Here is a 13,694-nt window from a genome sequence, read left to right as displayed (position 1 = left end):
TTACTCAATGGTATTGAAGATACCAGTGCAACAGAGTTACAACTTTTTGACGAACGATAAAATGAAACTACAAACAAGTGTCATCTACATTCCTTCTTTATAGAAAAAGATTTAAGAATATAGCGTCATTAAGTTAATATTTCAGATAATCATCGCGCAAATACAGGAAGAAGCAGCAATAATGGGTGTTAAAATTCCGTATTACATTGCTTTTTTGTTTATGTGACTGCTAAAAATTAAATTAATAATAATTAAATAAAAAAAGAAACGCCTATCAGAGAGAAAATATAAATAAAATTGACTTTTGTTGTAAATTTTCCAATAAATATTAAAACGTTTTTTGTTAAAAATAATGTTAATTTAATTGAACCCCATAAAGTTTGATAGGATTTGCTTGGTTTGTCAGTTTGTATGTCAGTAAGCTTTAAAATGTTATATCTTAGTGGACCAAACTACTTCCACATTCCTGAAGTGTTTGATTTGATACTTAACAATGTCATCACCACTACTTAAACATTTCTCAATCTGAAAAATTTAAACAAGAAATATGTCATCACCATGAAGTGTTTGTGCAATACTTTTTTTATGTGCCCAGTGATCCACATGTTCCCCGAGTTGTGTGTCCTTATACTTAGCCATTTTTATGACAGAAGCATTACATATTTGAAGTTTATGGAGAAAACTAAGTCCACATATTTTAAGCAATAAAAAAAAAAAAAATGTGTTTACCATTAGGTGTGATGTGAAAGACTTTACATTCATGTGCAGTGATTCACATCTTGCTGAGTTATTTGCCCTTGAAATTCATAATGGACATGGATGCTGTTCCCTTGACAACTAAGTGTTCGGTATGATGAGTCATATTTGCTACAAAGCTGTATCTTTTTAATTAAAATACCAGAATATGTTTTGATGGCATGTTATCAACATTTTGGAATTAACATATTTTGTGTTATTTTGGATGAATAAGTAACTTATTCTTTGTTAACCCTTTCCCACTAAGAAGCAAAGTGAAAATGGCTATGTGCAAACAGCATAAAACCTGAACAGCCTGCGAGTTGAGAATGAAGCTTTTAAAACTTGAAACTAGTTATGAAGGTCTTTAAATAAATTTAATTTGCTGAGGGACTACACATGCATAAAAATACGTCTCTAGGTGGTAAAGGGTTAATTTAAAGCAGGAGTATGTAGGAGTCACATGAGTTTGATTGGTACACTTTTATTTAGCTCACCTGATTGCTCAGGTGAGCTTATAGGTGTGGTCTTTGTCCGTCTTCCGTCCGTCGTCCATCCATCGACTTTGGGTGTGTAAACACTCTAGAGGCCACATTTCTTGCCCGGTCTTCATAAAACTTGGTCAGAAGCATTGTCCCAATTATACCTCAATGGAGTTCGAAACTGGGTCATGCTGGGTCAAAACTAGGTCACTAAAAAAAAGAAAAACCTTGTAAACACTGAAGAAGTCACATTTCATGCCCAATCTTCACGTAACTTTGTCAAAATGTTTGTCTTAATGATATGTTGATTGAGTTCTTAAGTGGTTCCTGTCCATTGAAAAACATTGCCTCCAGTGGGCGGGGCAGTTTTCCTCATTTGGCTAAAGAGAAACCTTATGAACACTCTAGAAGTCACAATGTTTGCCCAATCCTCATGAAACTTGGTGAAAACATTGGTTTTATTGATATCTCAGACGTGTTTGAAAATGGTCCAGAACGGTGAAAAACGTGGCCACAAGGAAGCAGGGCAGTTCTCTCTATATGAATATAGTGAAAACATGTAAACGCTCTAGAAGCCACATGTTTGGTCCAAAATTCATGAAATTTGGTCAGAACATTTGTTGTTTTTAGATACGTGAGTTAAGTTCGAAAATGATTCCGGTCCGTTGAAAAACATAGCTGCAAGGGCGGGGGGGGGGGGGGGCGGGGCAGTTTTCCTTGTATTTATATAGTAAAAAAGGCTTGTGAACAGTCAAGAAGTCTCATTTTTTGCCAAATCATCACGAAACTTGATCAAAACATTGGTTTTATTGATATCGCAGACTAGTTTAAAAATGGCCCAGATCGGTGAAAAAAACATGGCCGCCAGTGGGCGGGGCAGTTTTCTCTATATGCATATAGTGAAAACATGTGAACACTATAGAAGTCACATTTTTGGCCAAATTTTCATGAAATTTGGTCAGAACATTTGTTTCATAGCTACAAGAGTTTGGTTCGAAAATAGTTTAGGTCCGTTGAAAAACATACCTGCCAGGGGGGTGACATTTATATTTAAATAGTAAAACAGGCTTGTGAACACTCTAGAAGTCACATTTGTTTTGCCCAATCATCATGAAACTTTGTGAAAACATTGGTTTTATTTATATCTCAGATGAGTTCGAAAATGGTCCCCGATCGGTCAAAACACATGGCCGCAAGGGGGAGGGCAGTTTTCCTTAGATGACTATAAAGAAACCTTGTAAACACTCTAGAAGTCACCTTTTTGCCTAATCATGCTGAAACTTAGTTAAGACATTCATTTATTGATATCTTGGACAAGTTGGAAAATGGCTCAGATCGGTTAAAACACCACACTTTTAAGCTCACCTGATTGCTCAGGTGAGGTTTTATGATCCGTCTTTGTCCGTCCGTCCACATTGGGTTTGTAAAAACTCTAGCATTCACATCTCTCAAGCATTCGTTATTAAAGTTGCTGAGAAGAAATATTGTCACGAGATCTTAGTCAAGTTTGATAATGAGCAAAATCGCATAATAAATGCCACAATTATTGCCCTTAGATTGTCAAAATTTTCATTATATTATACAAAATTGTTGTAAACAATTTAGAGGTCACAATTTTCGTTCAGATTTTATGAATCTTGGTCATAATATTAAATTTTGTAAGCAAAGTTTGATGTTTGGTCATGAGGGGTCAAAATAAGGTCACCAGGTCAAATCTAACAAGAACCTCATAAACACTCCATACGCCAGAGTTTTGGTTCAATAATGATGAAACTTGACCAGGATGTTTGTCTGGACAATATCTCTAGGTCGAGTTTGACGTTTGGTAATGTGGGGACAAAAAAATCTAGGTCATGGGGTCTAATTTTACAAAAACCTTGTAAACACACTAGAGGCCATAATTTTGGTCCAATAATGATGATACTTGACCAGGATGTTTTTCTTGATTAATTCTAGGCAAAGTTTGACATTGGGTCATGTGGGGCCAAACTCTTGGTCACGAGGTCCAAATCTTATTAAAAAAAACTTGTAAACACTCAAGTGCCCATAATGTTTAATTCAATAAGTTTGTTATTTAAAAGTTGTCAATTTTCTTCAATAAAAATGTGTAATTTGATCGGTTTTCATGTTGTGTTCTTAACTTATCTCCTTTTTGTGATTACATAAGATGTGTACAAACCCTTTCTTGGTGTGTTACATTTAATAAGCCTGTCAAAAGGCAGCATGTAGATAGAGACATTACGAGATTGATGCCTTTCACTTTCTTTTTTCCATCTGTCCCTGTCTGTTTGTTTGCTGGTTGGTAATATACAATTGTGCGTTTGCGTCAAACTTTAAAACTGGCCATAAATTTCGCAATATTGAAGATAGCAACTTGATATTGTGCATGCATGTGTATCTCATTGAGCTGTAAATTTTGAGTATTGAAAGATTAAGGTCATCCTTCACGGTCAAATTTGTTGGTTGGTTTGCGTCAAACGTTAACGTTGACCATCGTTTTTGCAATATTGAAGATAGCAACTTGATATTTGGCATGCATGTGTATCTCACGGAGCTGCACATTTTGACAGGTAAAAGGTCCAGGTCATCCTTCAAGGTCAAAGGTAAAATATATGGGGTACATAGTGGTTCACAAACACAGCCTGTTCACCTAATACTTGATTATTTTAAGAGAATGAATTTCTTGATGCAAATCGAAGTAATAATCGTATCTGACTCATCTAGCTCAAACACTTGATCACTAGGTCATATTTTTGACAAAGATTGAATGAACCAACTCCTCTCAGATGATCGAACTATGACAAACTTGGCCCTCTTGTAATATGTTATTGTTTGATGAAGACATTAACAAATAATAAAGTTTATGCACATGTTTTACTACAGCACACATTTCAGGTATCAATTTTGATTTTCATCATCTGTGGTTTGCAATGTCTGAAAAAAGGAAAAGAAAATTTAAAAAAATCAACAAAAACATATCATCAAAGAATTGACGAAGAATATACTTTAACACATAGCTTTGAAAGGGCCTTTCACAGATTTTAGAATGTTTGAAGTTTGTCATTTTCAAATTTGAAAATCTTAAACATTTTTATTTAATTTTGTCAATTTATCAAATTGTGAAAATGTTCCCTTAAGACTTGAAACATAACTTGTTTTTGTTGCAAAACATAAGTTTTTGTGTAAATGACATAATGACTTGTTCTCATTAAAATATCTTAGAGTTGCCAATTTGTAGGCTTGTGACTTGTTCATTCTCATAAGTGCATGTATAAAAGTTTTTTTGTAACCATATGGTATAAATATTTTCTCATAAATCAATGTGTTCAGACATCAACTGATCCCATCCCATCCAATGCTATCACACGCTCCCATCTTCCAATCACATCCCCTGATCCCATGCCATCCGGCCATCCTATGCTCCCATGTCATACTCTAATCCCATTTCTCCTATCCCATTCTACCCTCTCATCGCATCCTCCTATCCCATACATTACTCTCATCCCCTCCTCCTATCTCATACATTCCTCTCATCCCACCCTCCTATCCCATATATTCATCTCATCCAACCCTCCTATCCCATATATTCCTCTCCTCCCCTCCTCCTATTCCATATATTCCTCTCATCCCATCCTCCTATTCCATACATTCCTCTCATCCCATCCTCCTATCCCATTTACATTCCTCTCATCCCCTCCTCCTTTCTCAAACATTCCTCTAATCCAATCCTCCTATCCCATATATTCCTCTCATCCCATCCTCCTATCCTGTACATTCCTCTCAACCCATCCTCTTATTCCATACATTCCTCCCATCCCATCCTCCTATTCCATACATTCCTCTAATCCCATCCTCCTATCCCATGTATTCCTCTCATCCCATCCTTCTATCCCATACATTTCTCCCATGCCATCCTCCTATTCCATACATTCCTCTCATCCCATCCTCTTATCCCATACACTCCTCTCATCCCATCCTCCTATCTCATACATTCCTCCCATCCCATCCTCCTATCCCATACATTCCTCTCATCCCATCCTCCTATCCCATACATTCCTTTCATCCCATCCTCCTATCCTATACACTCCTCTCATTCCATCCTCCTATCCCATATATTCCTCTCATCCCATCTGCCTATCCCATACATTCCTTTCATCCCATCCTCATATCCCATAAATTCTTCTCATCCCATCCTCATATTCCATACATTTCCATAATCCCATCATTCTATCTCATACATTCCTCTCATCCCATCCTCATATTCCATACATTCCTCTCATCCCATCCTCCTATCCCATACATTCCTCTCATCCCATCCGCCTATTCCATGTATATTCCTCTCATCGCATCCTCCTATCCCATACATTCCTCTCATCCCAGCCTCCTATCACATACATTCCTCTCACCCCATCCTCCTATTCTATACATTTCTCTCATCTCATCCTCCTATCTCATATATATTTCTCTCATCCCATTCGCCTATCCCATACATTCCTCTCATCTCATCCTCATATCTGATACATTCCTCTCATCCCATCCTCATATTCCATACATTCCTCTCATCCTATCATCATATCCCATACATTCCTCCCATCCTATCCTCCTAGTCCAAACATTACTCTCATCCCATCCTCCTATCCCATACATTCCTCTCATCCCATCCTCCTATCACATACATTCCTCCCGTTCCATCCTCCTATCCCATACATTCCTCTCATCCCATCCTCCTATCCCATACATTTCTCTCATCCCATCCTCCTATCCTATACATTCCTCTCATCCCATCCTCCTATCCCATATATGCCTCTCAGCCCATCCGCCTATCCCATACATTCCTCTCATCCCGTCCTCATATCCCATACTTTCCTCTCATCCCATCCTCATATTCCATAGATTCCTGTCATCCCATCATCCTATCCCATATATTCCTCTCATCCCATCCTCATATTCCATACATTCCTCTCATCCCATCCTCCTATCCCATACATTCATCACATCTCATCCGCCTATTCCATATATTCCTCCTATCCCATCCTAATAGCCCATACATTCCTCTCATCCCATCCTCCTATCCTATACATTCCTCTCCCCCATCATCCTACCCCATATATTACTCTCATCCAATCCGCCTATCCCATACATGCCTCTCATCCCATCCTCATATCCCATGCATTCCTCTCATCCCTTCCTCATATTCCATACATTCCTCTCATCCCATCATCCTATCCCATACATTCCTCTCATTCCATCCTCATATTCCATACATTCCTCTCATCCCATCCTCCTAACTCATACATTCCTCTCATCCCATCCGCCTATTCCATATACTCCTCCCATCGCATCCTCCTATCCCATACATTCCTCTCATCCCAGCCTCCTATCACATACATTCCTCTCATTCAATTCTCCTATCCCATACAATCCTCTCACCCCATCCTCCTATCCCATACTTTCATACTCATCTTATCCTCCTATCACATCACATTACAACCTCCCATTTCATACCAAAGCATCCAACCCTCCCTCTCCGACCCTTCGTCCGATCCCATCCCGTCCTATGAACCCATCTTTCCGACCGTCCACACATCCATCCGTTCATCCGCCAATCTCAATATAGGTTTAGTACGCTAACCGTCATACCCAAATAAGTATACGTATACACCGCCGACCACTGTTGTATTGAGCGACCGGAAGCTCCCTTGCCCCCTTTGCCTCCAAAGGGACCGCCACCACCTCCTCCTCCACCGCCGCCTTTCTTGCCAGCGTCGCCTCCTTTTCCGCCGCCGAAAAATCCTCCTCCACCCCCGCCGCCACCACCACCGCTCCCTCCGTTACCGCCATTTCCCATGTCTAATGTGAAACGGTAGAGTATGAACGTATGTGCGATTTTTCTTGAACAAATCTTTTCGCTAGTGACGGTTCATTATATAATGACCCGAATTTTATCACATAATGTCTACGTAATTATCGAACGATTCACGAACGTCGGGAAAATTTTTGAATTATAACGTGAATTTCCAGCTTCTGGTATTGATGTGTTAATGCTTTAAATGCGAGGGGAGCATTGTTCTCACAAGAAACGCCACATGTTTAGTATGGTGACCACCAACAAAATATACAGAATTGGACGCTTAGGTGAGAAGCCAACCACTGCGTATATTGGACTGCCATGTAACGTGAATGTTTTAAATATGTACTTGACGTATACTGAGTTTTTTTTTATAATAGATAGGAACAAAAATGGAGAACAGTGAAGAAAAGGAATATTAAAGCAATTCGAGAAATGTACACATCAAAATGCAGGTATACAAATCGACATCCGCTTCATGTACAAATGCGTATTTATTTCCGAGCTTTTCATTCGATTTACGCATCAAACTATGTTTCATTTATCTTTAAAAAATGACAAGCTAAATCATTGAAGTCGATATTTGCGATCGATATATGGGTAGCAACGGGAGACCGAAATGATCACTGTTAGCAGTTTTCCAAGGTGGATTTTCCCCCTTGGTTTATGCCATAACCTGAACAAATGTCATTAGATGATTTACGGATTTAAATTATATGTTGAATTAGGGAAGTCTTTTGAAGGTAAACTTATTTTTTTTAATTAAATTGATTCATGAAATAAAGATGTTAATAAGGTTAATTATACTGTTTCAAAACACTGCCCCATTCAACTGTTCTAGTGATATTCAAACACATCTTACAATAAAACTGAAAAAAAACACATATAATAATGTAATAAATAATTAATGAGATAAGATAAAGCTAGCTCAGCTTACTATGTTATTTATGTATATCCACCAACATTGTTGTGATACGCACATGAAACACTCGCAGTTTGTGTTTGTTTTGAATTTCATTGCTTGGGAAACCAGAATTCCGACTTTCAGTTTCCGTTTCCCAAGTACATATTAAGTAGTACTATTTAAAAACCTTGGTAAAGAAACCACAAAGCACCTTTTTTCTAAAAATTATCACATAGGCCTGCATGTATATATTTGGAAGTTTTTCTTTGCGTATATGAATCATTTTCTGGAATAAAATCGGATGTAGAGAAAGACAAAGAATATAACCATATACAAATAGTGTGTTTGATGTCCGAGATGCTATCAAACTCAGCCGCGAACTAACATATAGACCATATAGAAACGAAAATTCTATTAAGTTTGTTTTCCCCAACGTACGTTGTCATTTGTATTTTCATTTACAGTTAGCACAAATAAAAAGCATAATTTCTTGCTTGCTTCGGATATAGTTTTTGAAGCCTTGTTGAGACTCTAAATAATTTCATGCATAACCGAATAGTTATGAGGAAGTTGAAAAGTTGTAAAATTGAGAATACATTTTGATAATCCGACCACACGCATAGGTGCAAGTCATGCATGAAAAAGAAAAATAGTAGGTGTCAATAAATTTACGATAGTATTTGCATGACAGATCATAATAAACAATGCAACAACATGATTAATTAATGACTGTCTACACATTGTACATTTGCTATGACAAGTCTGGCGCTAACTGCACAGGCGACTTGATGTTGTGTGAGCGCGTATTTCAGACAATACTAAATACATATTTTTTAACCATAATAAGAGATGAATGTAGGTAGAAGGGGATTATGAATTGGTTCCTAAACCTTTTAGTGAACATCTTCATTTTCAGAAAACGTGAGATAAAAATAGCATATTAATAAGAATTTTAGGCTATCCGTTGTAAGCGTATCTATTTTGCGATAAATAAAAAATTGTATACATGTACGTTACTTGATTAATTTAAAATAACATTGCTTTGTTTCTTTTCTTTTTCACTACTCAAGTTAAATGTTAGATAATTGTTGTTTTTCTTCTTAGGGTTCGACATATAGCTCATACGAACTTCTATATGCATTAAAGACGTTTCAAATTAATGAAGAGACGATTTTTCTGAAAATGCACTATTGATATTCGACTGCCTTTTGTTTAGGATCAATTAACAATGGATTCGAGTTTGAAAGCCGATTCAAACACATACAATCGACTCCGAGTAGCGCATTAATGACAATAATTATGCGAAAACGAGCTCAATTGTAAGTTAAACGTCTGCTGCAAGTGTCAATCGTATAGGCTAGGCGTAAGTTAAGTCCTGCGTAGTTTACGAGTTGCAAAACCACCCCCGACATTTCAGAGCGGTTTTCCCCAGATGACGAAGACCGCTTATCTGTGTGTAAGTCAGACTCAGAGTATTTTTGTATGGCCTATGAGTACTCATATAAATATGAGGTCGATATACAGTAACAGTAGATCAAGTCGAATTATTTTGACTTGGCATATGAGCCGCTGTGTCTACACGACTGCCTGTGGTGCATACCTGTATCGCTTATCTTGAACACAAATAAACATATAGGGTGTTTTCAGTTTCGAAATACTGGAAAATCAGAATCATTTTCTAATTTTCGACGATCTCATAAACGCTTTCGAGTTAATGTTTGACTTCTAAACGAAGAAAGATAACAGACTGTCCGGTCTTGGGATAAGTGTTATCGATCAACGGAATATCTTATTTACGCGAGGTATATATATAAATAGGCCATGCTCTGTGAAAAGTGGGTTTGATGCATGTGCGTCAAGTGTCGTCCCAGATAAACCTGTGCAGTCCGCACAGGCTAATCTGGGACGACACTTTCCGCCTAAACTTAATTTTTTTCTAAGAAGAGATTTTCTTGAAACGGAAAATATCATAAAAGAGGAAAGTGTCGTCCCTGATTAGCCTGTGCGGACTGCACAGGCTAATCTGGGACGACACTTTACGCACATGCATTAAATCCCTTTCTTGCATAGCACGGCTCACATATATAGATGTGTTTTTGTTACTAGGTGTAAAAGAATGTGTTTAATGCTATAGTAATTCACTATTATTTTCTTTTCGTTACGTATTTTTAATAACAAGGTTTAGTTTCAATGTATGTAGCAATTACGTTAGTGAAGTCGTTTCTTGGAGGTATTGATTTTGTAACTTTTTACGTTTTTTTTTTGCATTGCCCCTGCTGTAAAATGCAGGTCATTTAAACATTTAAGTTCAAGGCAGTTGTCTGCAAACGTTAAATTAATATGTAGCAACGTAGGTTAACAAAACAGGACCTGTATAACTTTATACTTCCTACATGTTTCAAGCCATATATTTTCAGGGTCTAATTTAAAAACCGTATTTAATTACTTAAAAAAAGGTGCAATTCCCATAATGCCAGAATGTCACAGTATTGTGTTTTTTTGCAGAAAGACATAACACTTTTTATTGTAAATTATTGTACTAGTCCATAATATGTACATGTTGGAGGTATATTAAATTACCTGGCACAAATGTATGCATCAATTACCTTGTGGGAACTGCATGTGCCCGACAGGAGATCTTTAGACCGAAAGGCAAGGTCACTACTAAATTTCAAAGGTCATAATGGGCACTTTTCCCGGCTTCAACTCGCTGTGGGCGCTTTAATCTTCCGTCATGAATGTGGTCTCTAGACCAAAAAGCTATGTTTGTACTTACTGCAGAGCATTCGTGACTTTAAGAACTTTTGTGTCGACGTATAATTTATATCCTTTTATGTATGTTCACATACGCCGTTTAGAAGTTAAAACGGCATCTTGAAGCATACACCGAATCTTGAAACGTCTTACCGAAAACTTTGTTTTGCATTTGAAAGGACAAAGCATTGCATCTATAGCCTTTGTGTACCTGTAAATGCTTCTGAACATACACGTGCATATTTGTTTCTTCCTATGTAGAATGGGTAACGGTGAAACCGGTGGAACCGAAGGATCCACGGGCGGTGGATTCGGCGGCATTGGCGGCGGTGGGTCGGAAGGCGATGGTAAAAAAATATTCTCCGCACAAAGATATGACGCTGTTTGCCAGATAACAGAATCAGCTTCATGGCTCAGGACCGACGTGATTCCTATAGGAATGGATGAGTAGCTGTTTGATTTTGTATAAAGGTAGAAGTATAACTACAAATCTACAAATTATGGTAACGCACTTCTGTGCATTACGTCAACTCAACACACGTTTTTATTTAAAAATGTGTGTCACATCTAGCACGAAACATGCACTAACGTTGCAATAATCTTTATAAGCGAAAATAAGGAAATGAAAAACTACAATTCTTGTAGTTTCGTGGGACATCGGAACGCTTGCTTTACCTTCAAGTAATTATTATTGTGACATGTAAAAAACGGAAATCTTTAAAGCAGTTTTTGGCCGATCGTTACTAGATTTGCCAAACATGTGTGATGCTACAGTACCTTGTTCAATTTCGGTACTCTATCTAATCGACTGCAAAATGCTGAGTTATGGTACCTCACATATTTACAATCGGCTGTAGAGATGTTTCCGTGCATGCGTTAGTTTATACCTGTTCTGAATATTTTTCAGTGGATCATGCGCATGGAAATGAAGAAAGGCCACCAGAACGCTAGTTAGACATCGGATTATTCAGATTCAGATTTAGTTAGCAAGTGACCGAGTTTTATCGTTGGAATAAAATATCAATCAATATATTTACTTATGTTGATCAATTATGCTAAATAAAAAAAACGTTCCGCAAAATATAGGCTGCAAAATATGTTGTTCACAGCTCTGTATTTTTAGTTGTTTGCTTGCGAACAACTAAGGTTTAGAGCAAGTTTTGCAATCCAGTTTTGCTAATGACCAAAAACCTGATAACCGCCGGATCCGCGCCGAGAAATAATTCGCGGCGCTGTGACAGTTCTTGAACTACTATCATTTACAAATCGACACATACTATGAATATCTTGTTAAATGAAATAATTTGAATGGATCGTATATTTGGAAAGTCAAAAAACACATTTTAGTTATACGTGTCGCGGAAGAGTAAGTTTATGAATGATTACGTGCTACGTCAGTCAAGTGGTATTTTTTGCGCAGCACAGTTCATTCCAAATCCAAGGCTATAAATATATCAGGGAAAATAAAACGACTGCTGATCAACAATGGGATGTCGAGAGTGCAATACACTACCATGTGTCTTTTGCGTAACCTTGTTGATAGCGCTTGACTGGTTTCTGGTAGTACAGCGGGGGGAGGGGGGGTCTGATATGGCTGGGAACTCTGGCAGCAGGACTTCTGAATGAACTTGGACATTCACAAATACACGTGCGCAGATGAGGCTTTTAGTTAACCTTAATAATATCCGATTCTTTATCAGATCATAACGCAAAAAATATTAATAGACAAGAGACACAATTGTCTCAAAACCAGGTTTTCAATTTGGAAAAAAGTCTGATAAAGGGGGACAATTAAAAATGTGCATTGTTACTGAGTGTTCCTTATTACCCACTTTGTGTCACTTTCAATCTATTTTTAGTCGTGGCGACCTTGATTTCAATTTGAAAAAAAAGTCTGATACAGGGAGACAATTCAAAATGTGCATTGTTACTGAGTGTTCCTAGTTATCCACTTGTGTCAAATTCAATCTATTTTAGTTGTGGCGACCTTTAACTTGGAAATATCGACGTAATTATTTCGCATGACACACCTTCCAATGATTGTTAACAAATGTATCGAGTAAAAATCTCACAACGAATGACATAGTTTTGACCCGGACAAGATCATTTATGGCCATTTTTGACCTTTGAACTCAAAGTGTGACCTTGATCTTGGAGACGTAATTCTTTCGCGCGACACACTGTCCAATGATGGTGAACAAATATGCCAAATTATTTTAAAATCTCACAATGAACGACATACTTATGGCCCGGACAAGCTCGTTCCGCCAGCCCGCCCGCCCGCCGCCATTCGCCCAATTATCTAATAACCAGTTTTTTCCTTCGGAAAACCTGGTTAAACTATTTAATATTCATATGAATTCCATGTTATTATTGTTCCATAATGATAAGTAAAACGCAGTTCATTGGGAAAATTCGTGACAATCGGAAATAGTGTATCGATTTTCGCTAGAGCTCAATAAAAAACAACAAAACTGTTTGGTTTGATCATTTGCGATATTATAGTGTGTGATAAATGTTTAGATAATACTTCGCATTTTGTCTCGGTATTAAATCGTCCGGGGAAGACAAAATTATCGATAAAAGTTGATAACACAGTATTGCTTTCAAGATGAGGAAACAATCACTACCGAAAAAATATAGCGTCATGACACGACGGAAATCGTTTCATTATCTAACCACACATGTTTGCCATACTCTTCAGTCGGTATGGAAATCATTCTTTAAAGACGGAAATGCAACCGAAATTTGCCCGTTTGCTATAAATAACACAGTTTGACTTCAATTTTCTATAAAAAAAAAGTATTGGGCTTAGATGTTCCATTTATAAGGATCAAAGATATATTTTATAGACCCGCGTCATGCGAAGATGGGTCTATGCGGCTAGCGTAGCTATGGTCCAGCCTGCGCATCTCGCAGTAGGTAAAGGGATACCTAATGAGACCACGAAACCTTTCGTGATTTAAAGCAG

General features: G+C 37.6%; 2 long non-coding RNA genes across 3 annotated transcripts; one reads left to right on the top strand and one right to left on the bottom strand.

Moving 5' to 3' along the window:
* Positions 1-3,862: 3,862 nt before the first annotated feature.
* Positions 3,863-8,137, bottom strand: LOC127838950 (uncharacterized). 2 transcript variants are annotated; one of them, XR_008030084.1, is made up of 3 exons: positions 8,003-8,137; positions 6,858-7,067; positions 3,863-4,151 (listed from the first exon to the last, which is right to left on the bottom strand). It is a non-coding gene; the product is annotated as an uncharacterized LOC127838950 (long non-coding RNA). The 2 variants fall into 2 exon arrangements; XR_008030083.1 differs by having other exon boundaries at positions 6,858-7,741; positions 8,003-8,113.
* Positions 8,138-9,471: 1,334 nt separating this feature from the next.
* Positions 9,472-11,753, top strand: LOC127838373 (uncharacterized). Its single transcript, XR_008029792.1, has 3 exons — positions 9,472-9,771; positions 10,985-11,194; positions 11,631-11,753. It is a non-coding gene; the product is annotated as an uncharacterized LOC127838373 (long non-coding RNA).
* Positions 11,754-13,694: the final 1,941 nt, after the last annotated feature.

Source organism: Dreissena polymorpha, chromosome 7 (genome assembly GCF_020536995.1).
Source record: "Dreissena polymorpha isolate Duluth1 chromosome 7, UMN_Dpol_1.0, whole genome shotgun sequence".
NCBI classification, from domain to species: Eukaryota; Metazoa; Mollusca; class Bivalvia; order Myida; family Dreissenidae; genus Dreissena; species Dreissena polymorpha.
This window is presented reverse-complemented; position numbering and strand designations above follow the sequence as displayed.